The sequence below is a fragment of the Eurosta solidaginis genome, chromosome 4 (genome assembly GCF_040869045.1).
Source record: "Eurosta solidaginis isolate ZX-2024a chromosome 4, ASM4086904v1, whole genome shotgun sequence".
Taxonomy (NCBI): Eukaryota; Metazoa; Arthropoda; class Insecta; order Diptera; family Tephritidae; genus Eurosta; species Eurosta solidaginis.
In genome coordinates this window covers 224,985,305-225,000,639 of record NC_090322.1, presented here as the reverse complement: position 1 = coordinate 225,000,639, position 15,335 = coordinate 224,985,305, and the positions used below count along the sequence as shown (strand labels likewise).

The following is a 15,335-nucleotide window of genomic DNA, read 5'->3' as shown; positions in this document are numbered from 1 at the left end:
CCATATAAACTATAATTTCTACCCATTTATAACGGCTAGAAGCTTCAAATTTCATCAAATTCTTACGTTTACGTCATATATTGTTGAAATAGGTCATGTTATGGTTATAGTTTTTTCATACAGACCACAAAAAACGTGAAACTTTGCATCCTCACACAAAGTACCTACCTATTTTTTTATTTTATATTTATCTTAAAAATCGCTTAGTTATGTACATCTGTTCACTATATATTTCTTATCTTATATAGCCGATTATTTGGAGACTACGAATGTGATAAGATTATTGTTCAGCCCCATTCATGAAAGGTAAAAAGTCTTCTGCACTGCCGAAGACAGTCCCGTCTTTACTTGTTTTAATAGGAATATGTGCAAGTTTCAAAATTAATTTGTTGTTTCCTCCTTAACCTTCTCAATGTCAATTATGCTTCATTGTGAACATTGGAATATGTTCATTCACTCGCTGAGTTTTTAAAATGTTTGCTTTGCTGATGAAATTTTACATATGTGCATTAATTTAGGTACATAAAATCATTTATACATACACAGAGCTGTGTATGGGTGTTTATTCCAGAGAAGTGTGATTCTAAGCATCGGAGCTGTCAAGTACCACAGCACTTAGGCAATATAAACTTTAGAAGCTGTGAACAGTGAAGAATTAAGGAATTAAGATGATAAACTCAAACATTTTCTTTATTTTAAACCTCATTATGACAAAATTAAATGAATGCTTTGATTATTTCAAATATCTTTTTCACTAATCATTACACCTCAATTACAAAATCCCTAAATTAGCCTAAACTAAACACAAAAACTTACTTGCTTACTTACCTAATTTGGACTTTACCGCTTAAACGGCTAAGACCGTCCAACAAGGCGCGCCAGTTGCTTCTTCGATAGGTTAACTGACGACAATTGGTCACACCAAGGAAATTTAAATCATTTTCCAACTGGTCCTTTCAGCGGAGAAAGAGACTTGCTCTTCCACTGATTCCATAGGCGGAATCCCATAAGAATACATTCCTATCCGGAGCATCATCTTTCATTCGCATAAAATGGCTTCACCAGCGCAGCCGCTGCGTTTTAATTCGCTGGGCTATGTTGTTATATGCACAAAGATCGTACAGCTTGTCATTGAATTTTTCAGTATTCACTGTCGCCAACAGGTAGATTTCCATATAATTTTCGAACTACATTTTTCTCGAACACTCGCAGAGCCACCTCAGCTGAAGTTTATGAAGTCGTGGTCCATGCTTTTGCTCCATATAGCAAGACGGGTACGATAAACGACTTGTATAGCATATTTTTCATTTGACGAGGTAGAACTTTACTTTTCGATTGCCTACCTAGTCCAAAGTAACATTTATTGGCAAGAGTGATTCTACACTGGTTTTCAAATCTGATGTTGCTGCTTAATGCTGGTTTCCAAATAAACAAAATCTATTACTATTTCGAAATTATGACTGCCAACAGTGGTGTGCTAGCCATGACGCATGCGCTGACTCCTTGATCGATGACAGCAGGTACAACTCATACCGACAATTTATTGTTTTAGTATTGACTTATTATCGAATTGTTATCTACTTGTTTTCGTGGAGTAATCAGCTCATGATTGGTTTCTTTTCGGCTTGTTATCGAAGGTTAAATATGTGTTATCGATTACATGTTAAAGTTATTTCTGTATCTGTTGCATAACAAACCGAAGAGTCGTCGATAGTAAATCGATAAGAAGTAGTTAGCACTCAGATAAGAAACATATTACTCTTATGTTTAACTTTGCTATAAACATCTGATAACTTTTTGAGAGATAATCGATCATTTTTCGATAATAAATCGATAAATAATTTATAAAATAAACGTTTTGACGGCAAATCGATATTTTTTCGATAAAAAGTCGATAACGAGCCGATAAAAATCCGTTAAAAAAGAAATAACTTTCGTTAGCAACTTTTTATATCATCGATTTGTTTTTCTGCCCCTTTTAGTTCCCATTAATTGATTTGCTTTTTGATTTCGCTCATAAAAACTGTACCACGTACAAAAGTGCATTGCTGCCATATTACTCTACAGTGTAGTGACTACGCTTATGCTTAAATTATGTACACCTTCATATATACCATACTATTTCCAAACACTACGCTTAAGCTTAGACTTACATTACACCTACATTGTAGATTCACCCATACCGTGACGTAACATGGTCTGTAATTTGTCCCAATTTGGCAGATATTTCTTTGGCAGAATCTGGCATCCGTTTAAATCGAGCACTCCCAATATTTCTATTACAAATCTCCTGAACTCAAATTGGGACTCTTAACCTTAAAATCAGGGACGGAAAATAATAATTATTACTTTTGTTTCGGAGTCAAAAAAGTCCTGGTCAAAAAATTATCCTAGGCGAAAATGTTTGAGTTCCCAGGTATCCCTATAGCAATATCATGTCGAATCATGCATCGTTTTTATTTTTCGAACTTTTCCCATAAAAGTCCACATATAAAAGTAAAATCCGAATTTTTATTTTTTGAGTCCGTTAGGACTAGTTAAACTGGGACTTATATAATGGCTTTAAAAAATAAAAGTACGGATTTAACTTTTATTTCCGGACTTTTATTTTTAAAAGTCCGAGTTTAACTAGTTCTATCGGACTCAGATAATAAAAATCCGATAATAATTGTTATCTTGATCCAAATATGTAAAGTCCAAAATTAATAGTTTTGCAAGGAATTATATTATAAAAGGAATAACAGTTTACGCCCCTGCTTAAAATATATGTCACTAGCTGAATATGTAGAGTTGTACCATAAGACATGCTTTTTGGTGCGACGCCACTCTATGCACTTTTAGCGGAAAGGTTCACGGCTACTGTGGTGGGTAATAGCATGCTCACCTACGTCCTGTTTCTGGTACTTTGTATTCTTTTTTGTTTTCCTAAGAAACCCGGTTTGAAAGGTAGATTGATCAGCTGATACTGCATCACCAGCCCATACAAAGATTGTTGATTGTGCTTTGAATGGTGGCGCCGTATTTGAACCTACACGAATTCCTGTTTTATTATGTTGCTTAAATTCTTGTTTGTTTACTATTTCTGTGTTGTTTACAGAGGAAATTAGCGCTCGTGAATTCTAATTGTTTGATTGGAATTGTTAGCTTGTGAAACTCATAAGGCTGTACAGAAGCAATAAAATTTTAAATTTGCTTACAATTAAGAACTGTTTTATTAGTTGAAAGAGCATATTAGATTACAAATAACAAATAAGAGTATCTGACGTTTTATGTGCCTGTTCTCCTCTGATGGGATAGATTTCTGGAGTATTTGTCGTATATCCATCTTCAGTTCTATATAAAATTAAAGGGTTTTGCAAGGAGTCATAAGACCGGTCGAACTCATATATTCCACACAAACTGTCAGCTCCCTATGAACGACAGTTTTTCCCCTTCCCTCATATGAAAGCTGCTAATTCAGCAGAGATGCTAGTAGATTCGTAAACCGGTACCCTAACGGCATGGATAACAGCACTGAAATCCGTAACGTTTCTAAAATCACTTTAAAAAACTGTATCTACGTATTGCATTCCCACAAAATTACCTAAAATTGTCTTATTAATGAGATGTATAAATATGGCCCAGCATTACAACGTCGCGTAGATTATTGTTTTTCCACACTAGCTATAAAACTGATAAGGCTTTGACTCAATTTGAAAGTTGGGATGCAGGCCCGCTGAGCCTCTTGTCTTGCAGCGAATCACACTTGTTTTGAACAAGCGCAGTACTACCTGAATAATTACCCACCGGGTTAGGGGGCTTACAATATACCCGCAGCAGGCATGCGTGTCGGAAGAGGGGACTAAAATACATAAATGATTGAAGGGATTGTGTACCGCAACCCTTCTAAGGGGTTGCCCGCGGAATATATAACTTCTTCAATCCAAGTGTCAACCTCAACTACCCGTGGCGAATGCTGTTTCTCTAGCAGGTGAGGCAATGCGCCCCCTCAAAATCCTCATGGCACTAAGGGGTGGGGGAGGGAAGACCTAGATGACTCAATTTGGTCATATTAAATGATTCATTCGGTCTGGCTTGTACCTTAAAGGTGCTTGTTACAGGGACAACATACATCATACAGACATTTTAAACAATGTGATGTCTTACGAAATGTCGAAACTGTTATTCCTTTTATAATTAAATTTCATTTGTAGTAAAACTTTTTCTAAAACTTATTTCCGGACTCTTAATTTTTTAGACCGAAAAAAATCATCAAGTCCTGACTTTTATTTAAAAAAACTATATGTCAAATCCGGCATTTTTTAAAGGAAAGAATAAAAGTCCGGCCCAACAATTATGGAATGGCTCATTCAAATGAAAGAAACTATTTTTCATACCTAATCCCTATTTCAACAGAAACGGTGTACACAATTTCAAGGCATATATCAATTGGATTAAAATTTGGGGAAAAACAAGTTCAAGTTAATTTTGGAAGGGTATAAGTTTAGTACTATGACAGTTGGTTATGGTAATGGCAACTTCCAGTTTCGTTGGGAAGAGAGCTTCCTTATCTATGGGGCCGGACTCTTATTCTGTCCTTAATAAATAAAAGTCAAAGTTCAAAAAATTCCGAAAAATAAAATAGATATCTGACTGTACATGAAAATGTAATGGGCATCCCCGGGATTCCATAAACTTTCACCTAGGAACATTTTTTGAGCCGGACTTTTTCTATTAAAAAAAAAAACAATTTTAAATGGGTCCTTGGTTATTCCGCTTTGCATATGTTTTTTTGATTGATTTGAACTCAGTTCGCACCATTGTTTCCGCTATGGTTTATGTTTTAAAAATTTCATCATTCATATGTGACAACCCCAATTCGCCCTTTCTTTTTGATATTTTTACTTAGCTTGTGACTCAAACAGGTGTAAGACACTCAATGAATGGTAAAGTCAACAAAGCACACTACAAACCAATTCTTTAGACGAATAAAGGATGGGCAGTTGATTTACGACTCACACAATCACTTTTGTCACAGCAGCACTGAATTTGCGTTCGTTCGTAGCACAGCTGTGCGGAGTAAAATTTTAAGACTTAATTTTTGAATATTTCAGAAACGATTGTGGCAACTTCTGTTTTGGGTTGCTATCTTTGTAGAGCTAAGTGTACGAATTTTTCTCTGGGAATACCTCTTACCAATTTCTAAAGCTTTGATATATAATATGTATGTATAGACATTAAAAAATAATATGAAAAGAAGAAGATCGTGTACTCTAGCCAAACTCTGAAAATTTCAACTAGCTCCAAACAAGCTCGCACACAACTGCACCCTTGATCCCTTAGCCAACTTCCTCATAACTGATATTAAAGTTTTAATTGCAAATTAAAGTATAAATCGCAATAAATATAAAAATTAAGTTCACCAAAGCGAGCGAGCACTGCCGAATGGCAAGAGGGTTCTTAAGCCCACAGGTATCCACAACGTAAAGTGGCACTTGACACGCAATTCTAAAAGAGCGAATTTATTGCGTATTTACTATATCGTGCCATCACCTGATTACGCCGTTATACGAATTAGTGCAATCACTGGGGGAAAGAATAAAATGGAACTGCTTCATCTGCACTCAATAGAGCTAACAAATTAATTATTGAAAAAGAATTAACTTCACAAGGTTAAAAGGGAATGCCCAATAGCTCTAAAGATTTACAATTTATGTAAATTAAATGATTAAAATATGGAAAAATGTAACCAGAAGACTAGTTTTTTTGAAAAATTGTACGAAAAATTAAGCAATCAAATTTTTTTAATTTTGAAATATAAGTAAATACTGACAAATAGATCTGCCGCAAAAGTGACGTTATGTTGTATACAGGACCTCTATTATTGCATTACGTCCAACTCTATCTCTTTCTCCTTCCCTCGCGAAAAATAAATTTTTAATATTTTTTCTTTATAAGACTTTATTATGTTGATTAAATGTGTATGTGACGCCTAAATAAAAATTATATGAAATGAAAACACGTATGTACTTACATACGTAAGGAGGAATGATTACACAATCTGTTTGACAGCGAACACACCCACAAACAATTTTTATACTCAGCTGAGCAGCGCTCACAGAGTATATTAACTTTGTTCGCATAACGGTAATCCGTAACGGCATAAACTAATAGAGATAGATATAGACTTCTATATATCAAAATGATCTGGGCGAAAAAAGAAATTCATTTAGCCATGTCCGTCCGTCCGTCCGTAAACATGATAACTTGAGTAAATTTTGGGGTATCTTGATGAAATTTGGCATGTAGGTTCCTGGGCGCTCATCTCAGATTCCCGTTTAAAATGAACGAAATCGGACTACAACCACGCCCACTTTTTCGATATCGAAAATTTCGAAAAAGCGAAAAAGTGAGATAATTCATTACCACGAATATAGCGATGAAACTTGGTAGGTGCGTTGACCTTATGACGCAAAATAGAAAATTAGTAAAATTTTGGACAATGGGCGTAGCACCGCCCACTTTTAAAAGAAGGTAATTTTAAAGTTTTGCAAGCTGTAATTTCGCAATTGTTGAAGATATTATGATGAAGTTTGGCAGGCATGTTTCTCCTATTACCATATGTGTGCTAAATAAAAATTAGCAAAATCGGATGACGAATACGCCCACTAAAAAAAAATTTTTTTTTTAAGTCAAATTTTAACATTTACAATTTAATATCTTTACAGTATATAAGTATATTATGTCAGCATTCAACTCCAGTAATGATATGGTGCAACAAAATACAAAAATAAAAGAAAATTACAAAATGGGCGTGGCTCCGCCCTTTTTCATTTAATTGGTCTAAAATACTTTTAAGGCGATAAGTCGAACAAAAATTTGCCAATCCTTGTGAAATTTGGTAGGGGCATAGATTCTATGACGATAACTATTTTCTGTGAAGATGGGCGAAATCGGTTGAAGCCACGCCCAGTTTTTATACACAGTCTGCCGTCTGTCCTTCCTTTTGGTCGTTAACAATATAACTTGAGCAAAAATCGATATATAAACTTAGTTCACGTACTTATCTGAACTCACTTTATCTTGGTATAAAAAATGGCCAAAATCCGACTATGACCACTCCCACTTTTTCGATATCGAAAATTACCAAAGATTAAAAAAATGCTATAATTCTGTACCAAATATGAAAAAAGATATGAAACATGGTAATTGGATTGGTTTATTGACGCAAAATATACCTTTAGAAAAAACTTTGTAAAATGGGTGTGACACCTACCATATTAAGTAGAAGAAAATGAAAAAGTTCTGGAGGGCGGAATCAAAAGCCCTTAGAATCTTGGCAGGAATACTGTTTGTGGTATGACAAATACAAATAAATTAGCGGTACACGACAGATGATGTTCTGGGTCACCCTGGTCCTCATTTTGGTCAATATCTCGAAAACGCCTTCACATATACAACTAAAGGCTACTCCCTTTAAAAACCGTCATTAATACCTTTAATTTGATACCCATATCGTAAAAACACATTTTGGAGTCACCCCTGTTCCACCTTTATGGCGATATCGCGAAAAGGCATCCACCTATAGAACTAAGGCCCACTCTCTTTTAAAATACTCATTAACACCTTTCATTTGATACCCATATCGTACAAACATATTCTAGAGTCACCCCTGCTCTAACTTTATGGCGATATCTCGAAAAGGCATCCACCTATAGAACTAAGGCCCACTCCCTTTTAAAATACTCATTAACACCTTTCATTTGATACCCATATCGTACAAAAATATCCTAGAGTCACCCCTGCTCCACCTTTATGGCGGTATCTCGAAAAGGCATCCCCCTATAGAACTAAGGCCCATTCCCTTTTAAAATACTCTTTAATACCTTCCATTTGATACCCATGTCACACAAACACATTCCAGGTTTACCCTAGGTTCATTTTCCTACATTGTGATTTTCCCTTATTTTGTCTGCAAAGCTCTCAGCTGAGTATGTGATGTTCGGTTACATCCGAACTTAGCCTTCCTTACTTGTTTTCTTTTAAATTTAATGTTTGTATAGAATTTTGGTTCTATTTGAAAGGAAGGACCTATTTTTTAAACATAACGAAAGTAAATATTTCAAAGCTTAACTGCATAAACCCCAGGTTATTTAATTTTTGATCGCTAGTACAGAACCCTTCGTATTGTATCGAAATCAACCATTCCACAAACCTAAGCTTTAAAATGCAAAGAACCGTTTTAAAATCGCATCGACATTTAAAGACTTTATTTTGTTAGATATATCGATAATAACTGACTTTGTGACCCACAATTCAGCTGAGTGTGCCTCTTTCCCCTTACAAATTCACAATCCAAACGTGACGTAATACAAGCTTCTATATTTATGCACATCGCTGTAAGTTGGCTGCTGTAGCAGATTTCGTCTCGCTTGACTCAGCTTAGCCTAATTTGTTTCGTGCGCTCAGTCATTCCATAGCCCCCTACACCACCAACAGCACCAACAGGTTGCTGCGATCATGTAGTATTTGGTGGAATGCGATTTTGATGTCTCTGTCTATCTGTCTGTCCGTCGGCTATTACTTGCTTCAGAGTAAGCAAAATATGTATGTATGCGTGGTTGTGTGCGAGTGAGCCGTAGTTGCCGGCATTTTTTGTATATTCATGGCAGCATAGAAGGGAGTGGAGTGATTTCAAGCTAAACAAGTTGTGGTTTGGTTGTTATTGTTTTTTCTTTTTAGTTTGTTTTCCTAATTACTGTGTTTTCTTTGTTTGTGTATATGTGCTTGTAAAGTTTATTTTTGTTTATTGGAACGCATAACATCACCGCCGTGCCTGGTACGGATAGCACTGTTTCAAGTTTCCAGCAATTTCAGCGTTGTTGAGCGCGCGCAACCGATCGTAGTCCAAAAGTTTATAATACTCTCTTTGCATTCTCCTAACTCCAGGCAGGTTTCGGCAATGAATTAAGGCAGCAGCATATTGTAGTTGTTTGTAATTGTATGCGGGATTGAGGTGCGGTATTGTGATTATTGTTGTTTTGTTCATTATGCTTGTTTGTTGTTTTCCTTTTATTTCGTGTTTGTGTTTTTTTTTCATTTGGTATTTCTATTGCTGTTGAGCTCGTAATTCTGCTTTGGTCACATTGTTGGTTTGAAGCAATTTTTGTGGCGACCGTCATTTTACTGCTGCACATACATACATCCATATATATGTACAAAGAAGTATAGGTACTTTGGAAGTATGTTTCTTTTATCTTTAGTTTTGACTTTATTTTATGCTATTGCTTTTCTAAAAAAATGTAGGAATTCCTGAAGAAACATACGTGGCTTGCATCCTGCAAAACAACTTAAGGTTCTTCCATTCATATTGTAGACTGCAGCCGGCTTCGACCTAAGCCAGGTTAATGTATATTTTAGCATCGGTATGCATAAAGTCAGAGGATTGTTACCTTTGTTGGACTCTACGGACCCAAATAGAGATTCGAGCTATTACCTTGTGATAACCAAGATACGCCTCTATGCAGTGGAGACAGTAAAGTTTTCCGTTAAAGATCTGCTCATGAGACAGACAGCTAATGATTACACCGCTCGGGTCTCCCACCTGCTCGCTGCCAGCAATGATTGCGATGTAGACGAGCAGGTAGTGCCACCGTAAGTTCCGTACAAAAACGGTAACGCGAGAAGTATTCCAGCGTTAAAATTATGGAAAAAAGGGAGATACGCCTAGTTATTAGAAAAATTCGTCAAGCAGAACAGCTTGAGTGCGATAAATAAGGTGGATATAGGAAGGTTTCAACGCCAGAAGGGCAGACTTTTTTCTTCCATTTCTTTGTGTTTTTTCACACCTAAATCCGATTTCTAAGCCGATTTTATTGTAGCTGAATATCAACTTAATAGTAAAAATGTTTTCAGCTCATTAAAATACTCGCCAAATTATCAGTAGATCATATCGACTGATTTTAAATAACGTTCCTGAGCGACCGAGCTTTGCTCGGTATTCTTCGAGTATCCGCATAATATATTGTAACGAATTTACTGCAATTCCACTTATTTGCAACCTTCTACTAACGTTCGAATCACTAAACTCTTGAATAAATAACTCCACTATTCAATAATGCAAAATGGCCTTTATTCATGTACTGCACAATACTACTACTTCTCGACAGATAGCGTGCTTAAATCAAGCTCATTCTGATTGCTCAGATTGCGCTCTTTTATACTCTTCGATTTCCTCGTTCCATACTAGGCGCTTCTATTTCTAGAATTTACTCGTTCACCAGCTATAACTACAAATGCACGATTTTATAGCTTCTCGCAAAGCTCATGCGCGTGTATATGTGAGTGATACTTGCACAAATGGTTGCATACTTTCGGGAGTATCTCAGATATATGCATGTGTTTGTGCGTCTCTCTCCGCTGTGTGTACGTACATATGTGTAGACATAATGATTGATTCGTTTATGTAGATACAACTGACTGCTTGCTTTATTGTTGTTATGTCTTCATTTACTTAGCATAAAACTAGTGATGTGAGTATCACTTAGTGTCACTAATATTCGTCACAATATTTTGTTCTATATGTCGTCATTGTAAATTTTAAAATTTTTTTATACATATTTATATTTTTACTTATTGTTGACTTCTTTTAAAGTACATCTCAATAACATATCGATCACTAACCGCAAAAAGAACTTGAAAAAACCAATTCTTAAACGTGTAATTACAACCTAAGGTCTTGGGTATTTTAACTGGAATGTACTTCTTAAGAGCTTCAATAGAATATATGCGTGCAGAACGTAGTAATATTTCGCCTACCCATTGCCTTAATACCCTAGTCGCATTATTCATTTTTGAATAGTTCAAAATCAATACAAACATTTGTCAATTACTTTTCCTATCTGAATTTCAAACCTATATAGGAAATTTCACACAAATGGGTAAAGCCGCAATCTCCAGTGGCAACACTTAGTTGAAAAGTATTAGAAACTAAAACACTATCGATGTACCAAACTTCACACAGATCGGTTGATCCGTTTCCGTGATTGGTAGTGGCAACCCTACTTAAAAATTCCTTTATTGAAATGCGGATTGAAATACCTTCCGCTTGATACCCATATTGGCATATCTCGTGGAATTTTTTTTCAAAATTTGAAATACGTGGCATCCTTGTGAAAATATCCTCAGTGGCAACACCTTGGTAGCGAGTCTAAGAATGCGAGACACTGTCTATGTACTGTTTCCGAGATCGTTTCGCAAACAATTTTCACTGATTTGAAGTACTAAGAACAAATTTTGCAAAATTTATTACATAATATGAAAGAAAGTTGCGTATACGCCGTGGTGTCCTAAATTGGAATCCTTGCAGGGGCTATGCAGCTATCCATGATAAAGTTAATAGAAAAGTTGAACAAATTTGTTTATACAGTTTACCTCAACAGCTCTAAGATCTATGTTCGGGTATGTGAAACTCCAAATCCTCTGTTCTTCTCTCAGATACACGTCTCAACTACCCAAAAAAGTTAACGGGGAAATATGGCGGCTAGATGAATATTTCTAATGTACACAAATCCGCGCGCATATTATACTTCGTCCAGTAAGGCCAATAATCTAGTCAACAGGCAGCAAGGTATTTGTAGACTAAACCAAACCAAATATGGCAAAGTTACAGGACATTCCTCCTGTCCAAGTCAGGTGACATTCCAAACAGAACCGCAAAAAAAAAACACAATTACCGTCGAGAGTAAAAAGGTTGCCCTGACTGGCAGGCATTAGTAAATCCTGCAATATGATTTAGCTGAGGGTATCTTTGCGTTGTTCCTTGTCTCCAGTTCTCTTTGATTTTTATATGACAAAACTCCCTCTTTTCATGACAGCTTCAAGCGACTGCTCAATAATGAAGACATATACATATAATGAGCTTTACTCCAAAATAATAATAAACCACCCCTTCTTATCCTGACTGGTAATGGTATATGCATTGTTTCTGTTGTAAGCCGGGGTTTACAATACAAGTTAAACTGCCGGTTAATATCTACCTCTAAATAAATAAAAATGGCAATCATCCTTTGGTTCTACAAAGTTGCGGTAAATGCTGCTGTAATCACACCCACTCTGATTAGATTGTGAATGCTTTGGCGCTCTGTGGATGCACATTTGCCTAGCTAGGCGTTTTCGTAATCCCCATCAAATCTTTCTTTTAGATCGCAGCCAAAGTAGTGTTAACGACTTCATCCGCAACCTCTGTAACTATAGTGTCCAGACTTCCATGTAATTCATATGCTTTGCAGATGACCAATGGGAAACTAACCAACAAGCTTCTAGGAGGGACCTATGCATGAAAAGTTTGAGGTAGTGCCTGTGATGATGACTTCCTTCGATGTGGGTTTTTAATAATGTCGGTTGTCCCGGCAACTTTACGAATCTCTCAGTCTTGCATAGCCACCTACATGCTTGCTGATGAATTCATTATCAAGGTGAAAAAGGGGTCAGAGAATTTAATTAAAGGAGACAAACGATAAGAACGTCAATGAAAAGTACCAAAACTCCCGTCTTCTCAAAACTTTATTTTCATTTCAATTTTAAAGCATACTGTTATTTTTATACTCAGTTGAGCAGAGCTCACAAAGTGTATTAACTTTTTTCGCATGACGGTACCTCGTAACGGCATAAACTAATCGAGATAGATATAGACCTTTATATATCAAAACGATCTGGGCGAAAAAATAAATTTATTTATCCATGTCCGCCCGTCCGTCCGTCTGTCTATAAACGCGATTACTTGAGTAAATTTTGAGGTATCTTAATGAAATTTGGTACGTAAGTTCCTGGGCGCTCATCTCAGATAGCTATTTAAAATGAACGAAATGAGACCACACCCAGTTTTTCGATATCGAAAATTTCAAAAAACCGAAAACGTGCGATAATTCATTACCAAAGACGGATAAAACGATGAAACTTAGTAGGTGGGTTGAACTTATGACGCAAAATTTAATATTGGTAAAATTTTGGACAATGGGCGTGGCACCGCCCACTTTTAAAAGAAGGTAATTTAAATTTGTGCAAGATGTAATTTGGCAGTTGCGTGTGTAATGTTCGGTTGCACCAGAACTTAGCCTTCCTTACTTGTTTTTGTTTAAATTTGGTGCTTTGGTGCCATACGGGGCGAAAGTGATATTGTTGTGGGCCATACAGAGCCAAGGAGTTGTCAACCGATATCTGCTGGCAAAAACAATGTCTTTGTATGATAAGATTTTGGGTATGTTGCTAATAACATAATAAATAGGCATGCCACCTTGATTAGCAGAGTTTAAAGTCAGAGATTTATAGTCTGTTGACATATGAAAGCATTCCAACTAGCCTTTATATTCAATGATGTGTACGAGTTACGCCAAATCTATTAAATGCACAAATCTTTCGGTTTTGCTAATCGGACAATTAAATGCTGGTACTAAGATTTCATGTGGTCAAATGAACCGTAAATTTGTAGTTAAGTGTTTTTGTTGTGTATCAATGACAATACTAGTTTTCCCAAGATGCGACCTACTCAGCCCATTTTGCAAATACTGTACCCCAACATTTTACAAATTTCATAGCTTTGTTTTTTGCAGAAAATTTATTGTCTTATTTAAAATTCAGCATAAAATCCAATAGATTTTTTTTACCATAGTCCTAAAAAATATTTAAATAAAAAATATTGAATGTACGCTTGCGCTCGAAAAGGTATTAGTGCATTTTTTGCATAGTAAATTCCATGAGCTTGAATTTGTTGTATTTATTTGTAGTGCTAACAAATGCAAGTGTAAATCCATGCATGCATGATATACTGGTTTGTATAAATGTGTGTGTGGATGTGTTCGGACAAATGGACTTTATGTTGTTCACATTGGCTAAAGTGTGCGAAAAAATCGCTCTGTTGTAAAAGTTTGGGAGATTAAGGTGGGAGAAGAGGAAGAGCGATCAGCCGAGCGGCATTTATAAAACACAAAAAATGGCAATGAAGTGCCAAAAATAGGATTACAAGGAAGATTTAATATAGATATACAATCGTTTTTTTTTATCAATTCTTTTTCCGAGGGAAAATCACTTTACTTTATGCAATGACGCTTTTACAGCATATGTGCTGTGATTTAAGCTTAAAATTGACTAAGGAGATAATGATGCAGATTTTTGGTTGATTTTTGTAACGAATCTATTGATTTATCTTGTATGCCAGTAAAATATTTTTAAATATTGTAACGAATTTTGGGGAATTCCGCTTATTCCAAACCTTCTACTAACGTTCGAATCGCTAAACTGTTGAAAAAATAACTCCAGTATTCAATAATGCAAAATGGTCGTTATTAGACTAATTTGAGGGTACTTTACAATAAAATTTATACTTCACAACCAATAGCGTGCTTAATTCAAAACTGATTACTCATTCTTCAGCTTGCGCTGCTTTTATACTATCAGTTTTCTCGTTCATCCATTTCTCCTAAGTCTAGGCATTTCGCGAACTTCATGCTTGGTTACCAGCCATATATATATATTTGTAATTTGTAGCCATATGCATGTGTATATGTGAGTACTACTACGGCTGGGAGTATCTTTCCGTTGCCTTATATGAATGTGTGCACATGATGATTGAATTGTTTACGTACATACGAGTGGCTGTTTAGTATCGGCTTAGTGATGCTAGTTACGCTTAGCGATGCTAATATTCGTCAAAATATTTTAACTTGGCACTTTAACTTGGTTTCCAAAGCAGCTATTCTTTCGAAGCAAGAGATAAGGGCATGTTGTTATTGTTATTTTGTTGTTGTTTTAACTACGAAACACTGCCGATATTTTGAAACCGTTCTTGGACGGATATGAATGTAGCACGCTTGGATATAAGAGGCTCTGCTACGCCGACGATCTCGTCCTATATCCAGCTTTTATTATCATCAAATAACGGTTTTTTTTTTCAAAAAGAATTTTGAAATTGCCAGAGCCACGCATGCTGAATCTGTGAACGAATATTTCATATCGTCGGCTTAACGTGCAAAGGTTCTAAGTGCCATTTTAGAAATGTTGAATAAAAGAAAAAAAAAAAACTGAATAATAATGTAATATAAATATATATATATTTTTTTTAATGCAATTTTGTCAACTTTCATATTTCATTTAAGCTAAAAAAATACAAATTAAAAAAAAATAGAATGAGCGCCCTCAAATAAGACTTAGCACATTTTATGGAATTATACTCACTTTATGTATTGGACTTAGGACATTTTACAAAACGAAGTATTGCAGTAAAAGTTTTTTTGCCAACGGCGTATTTTATTATCACAAAAAAATATTATACAGTCTTAATTCGTTGCTGTCGTTTAAAG

General features: G+C 35.7%; 1 protein-coding gene across 3 annotated transcripts in view; it reads left to right on the top strand.

Moving 5' to 3' along the window:
- Positions 1-15,335, top strand: part of mgl (megalin) — an 822,751-nt gene that overhangs the window by 224,410 nt on the left and 583,006 nt on the right. The window lies entirely within an intron of this gene.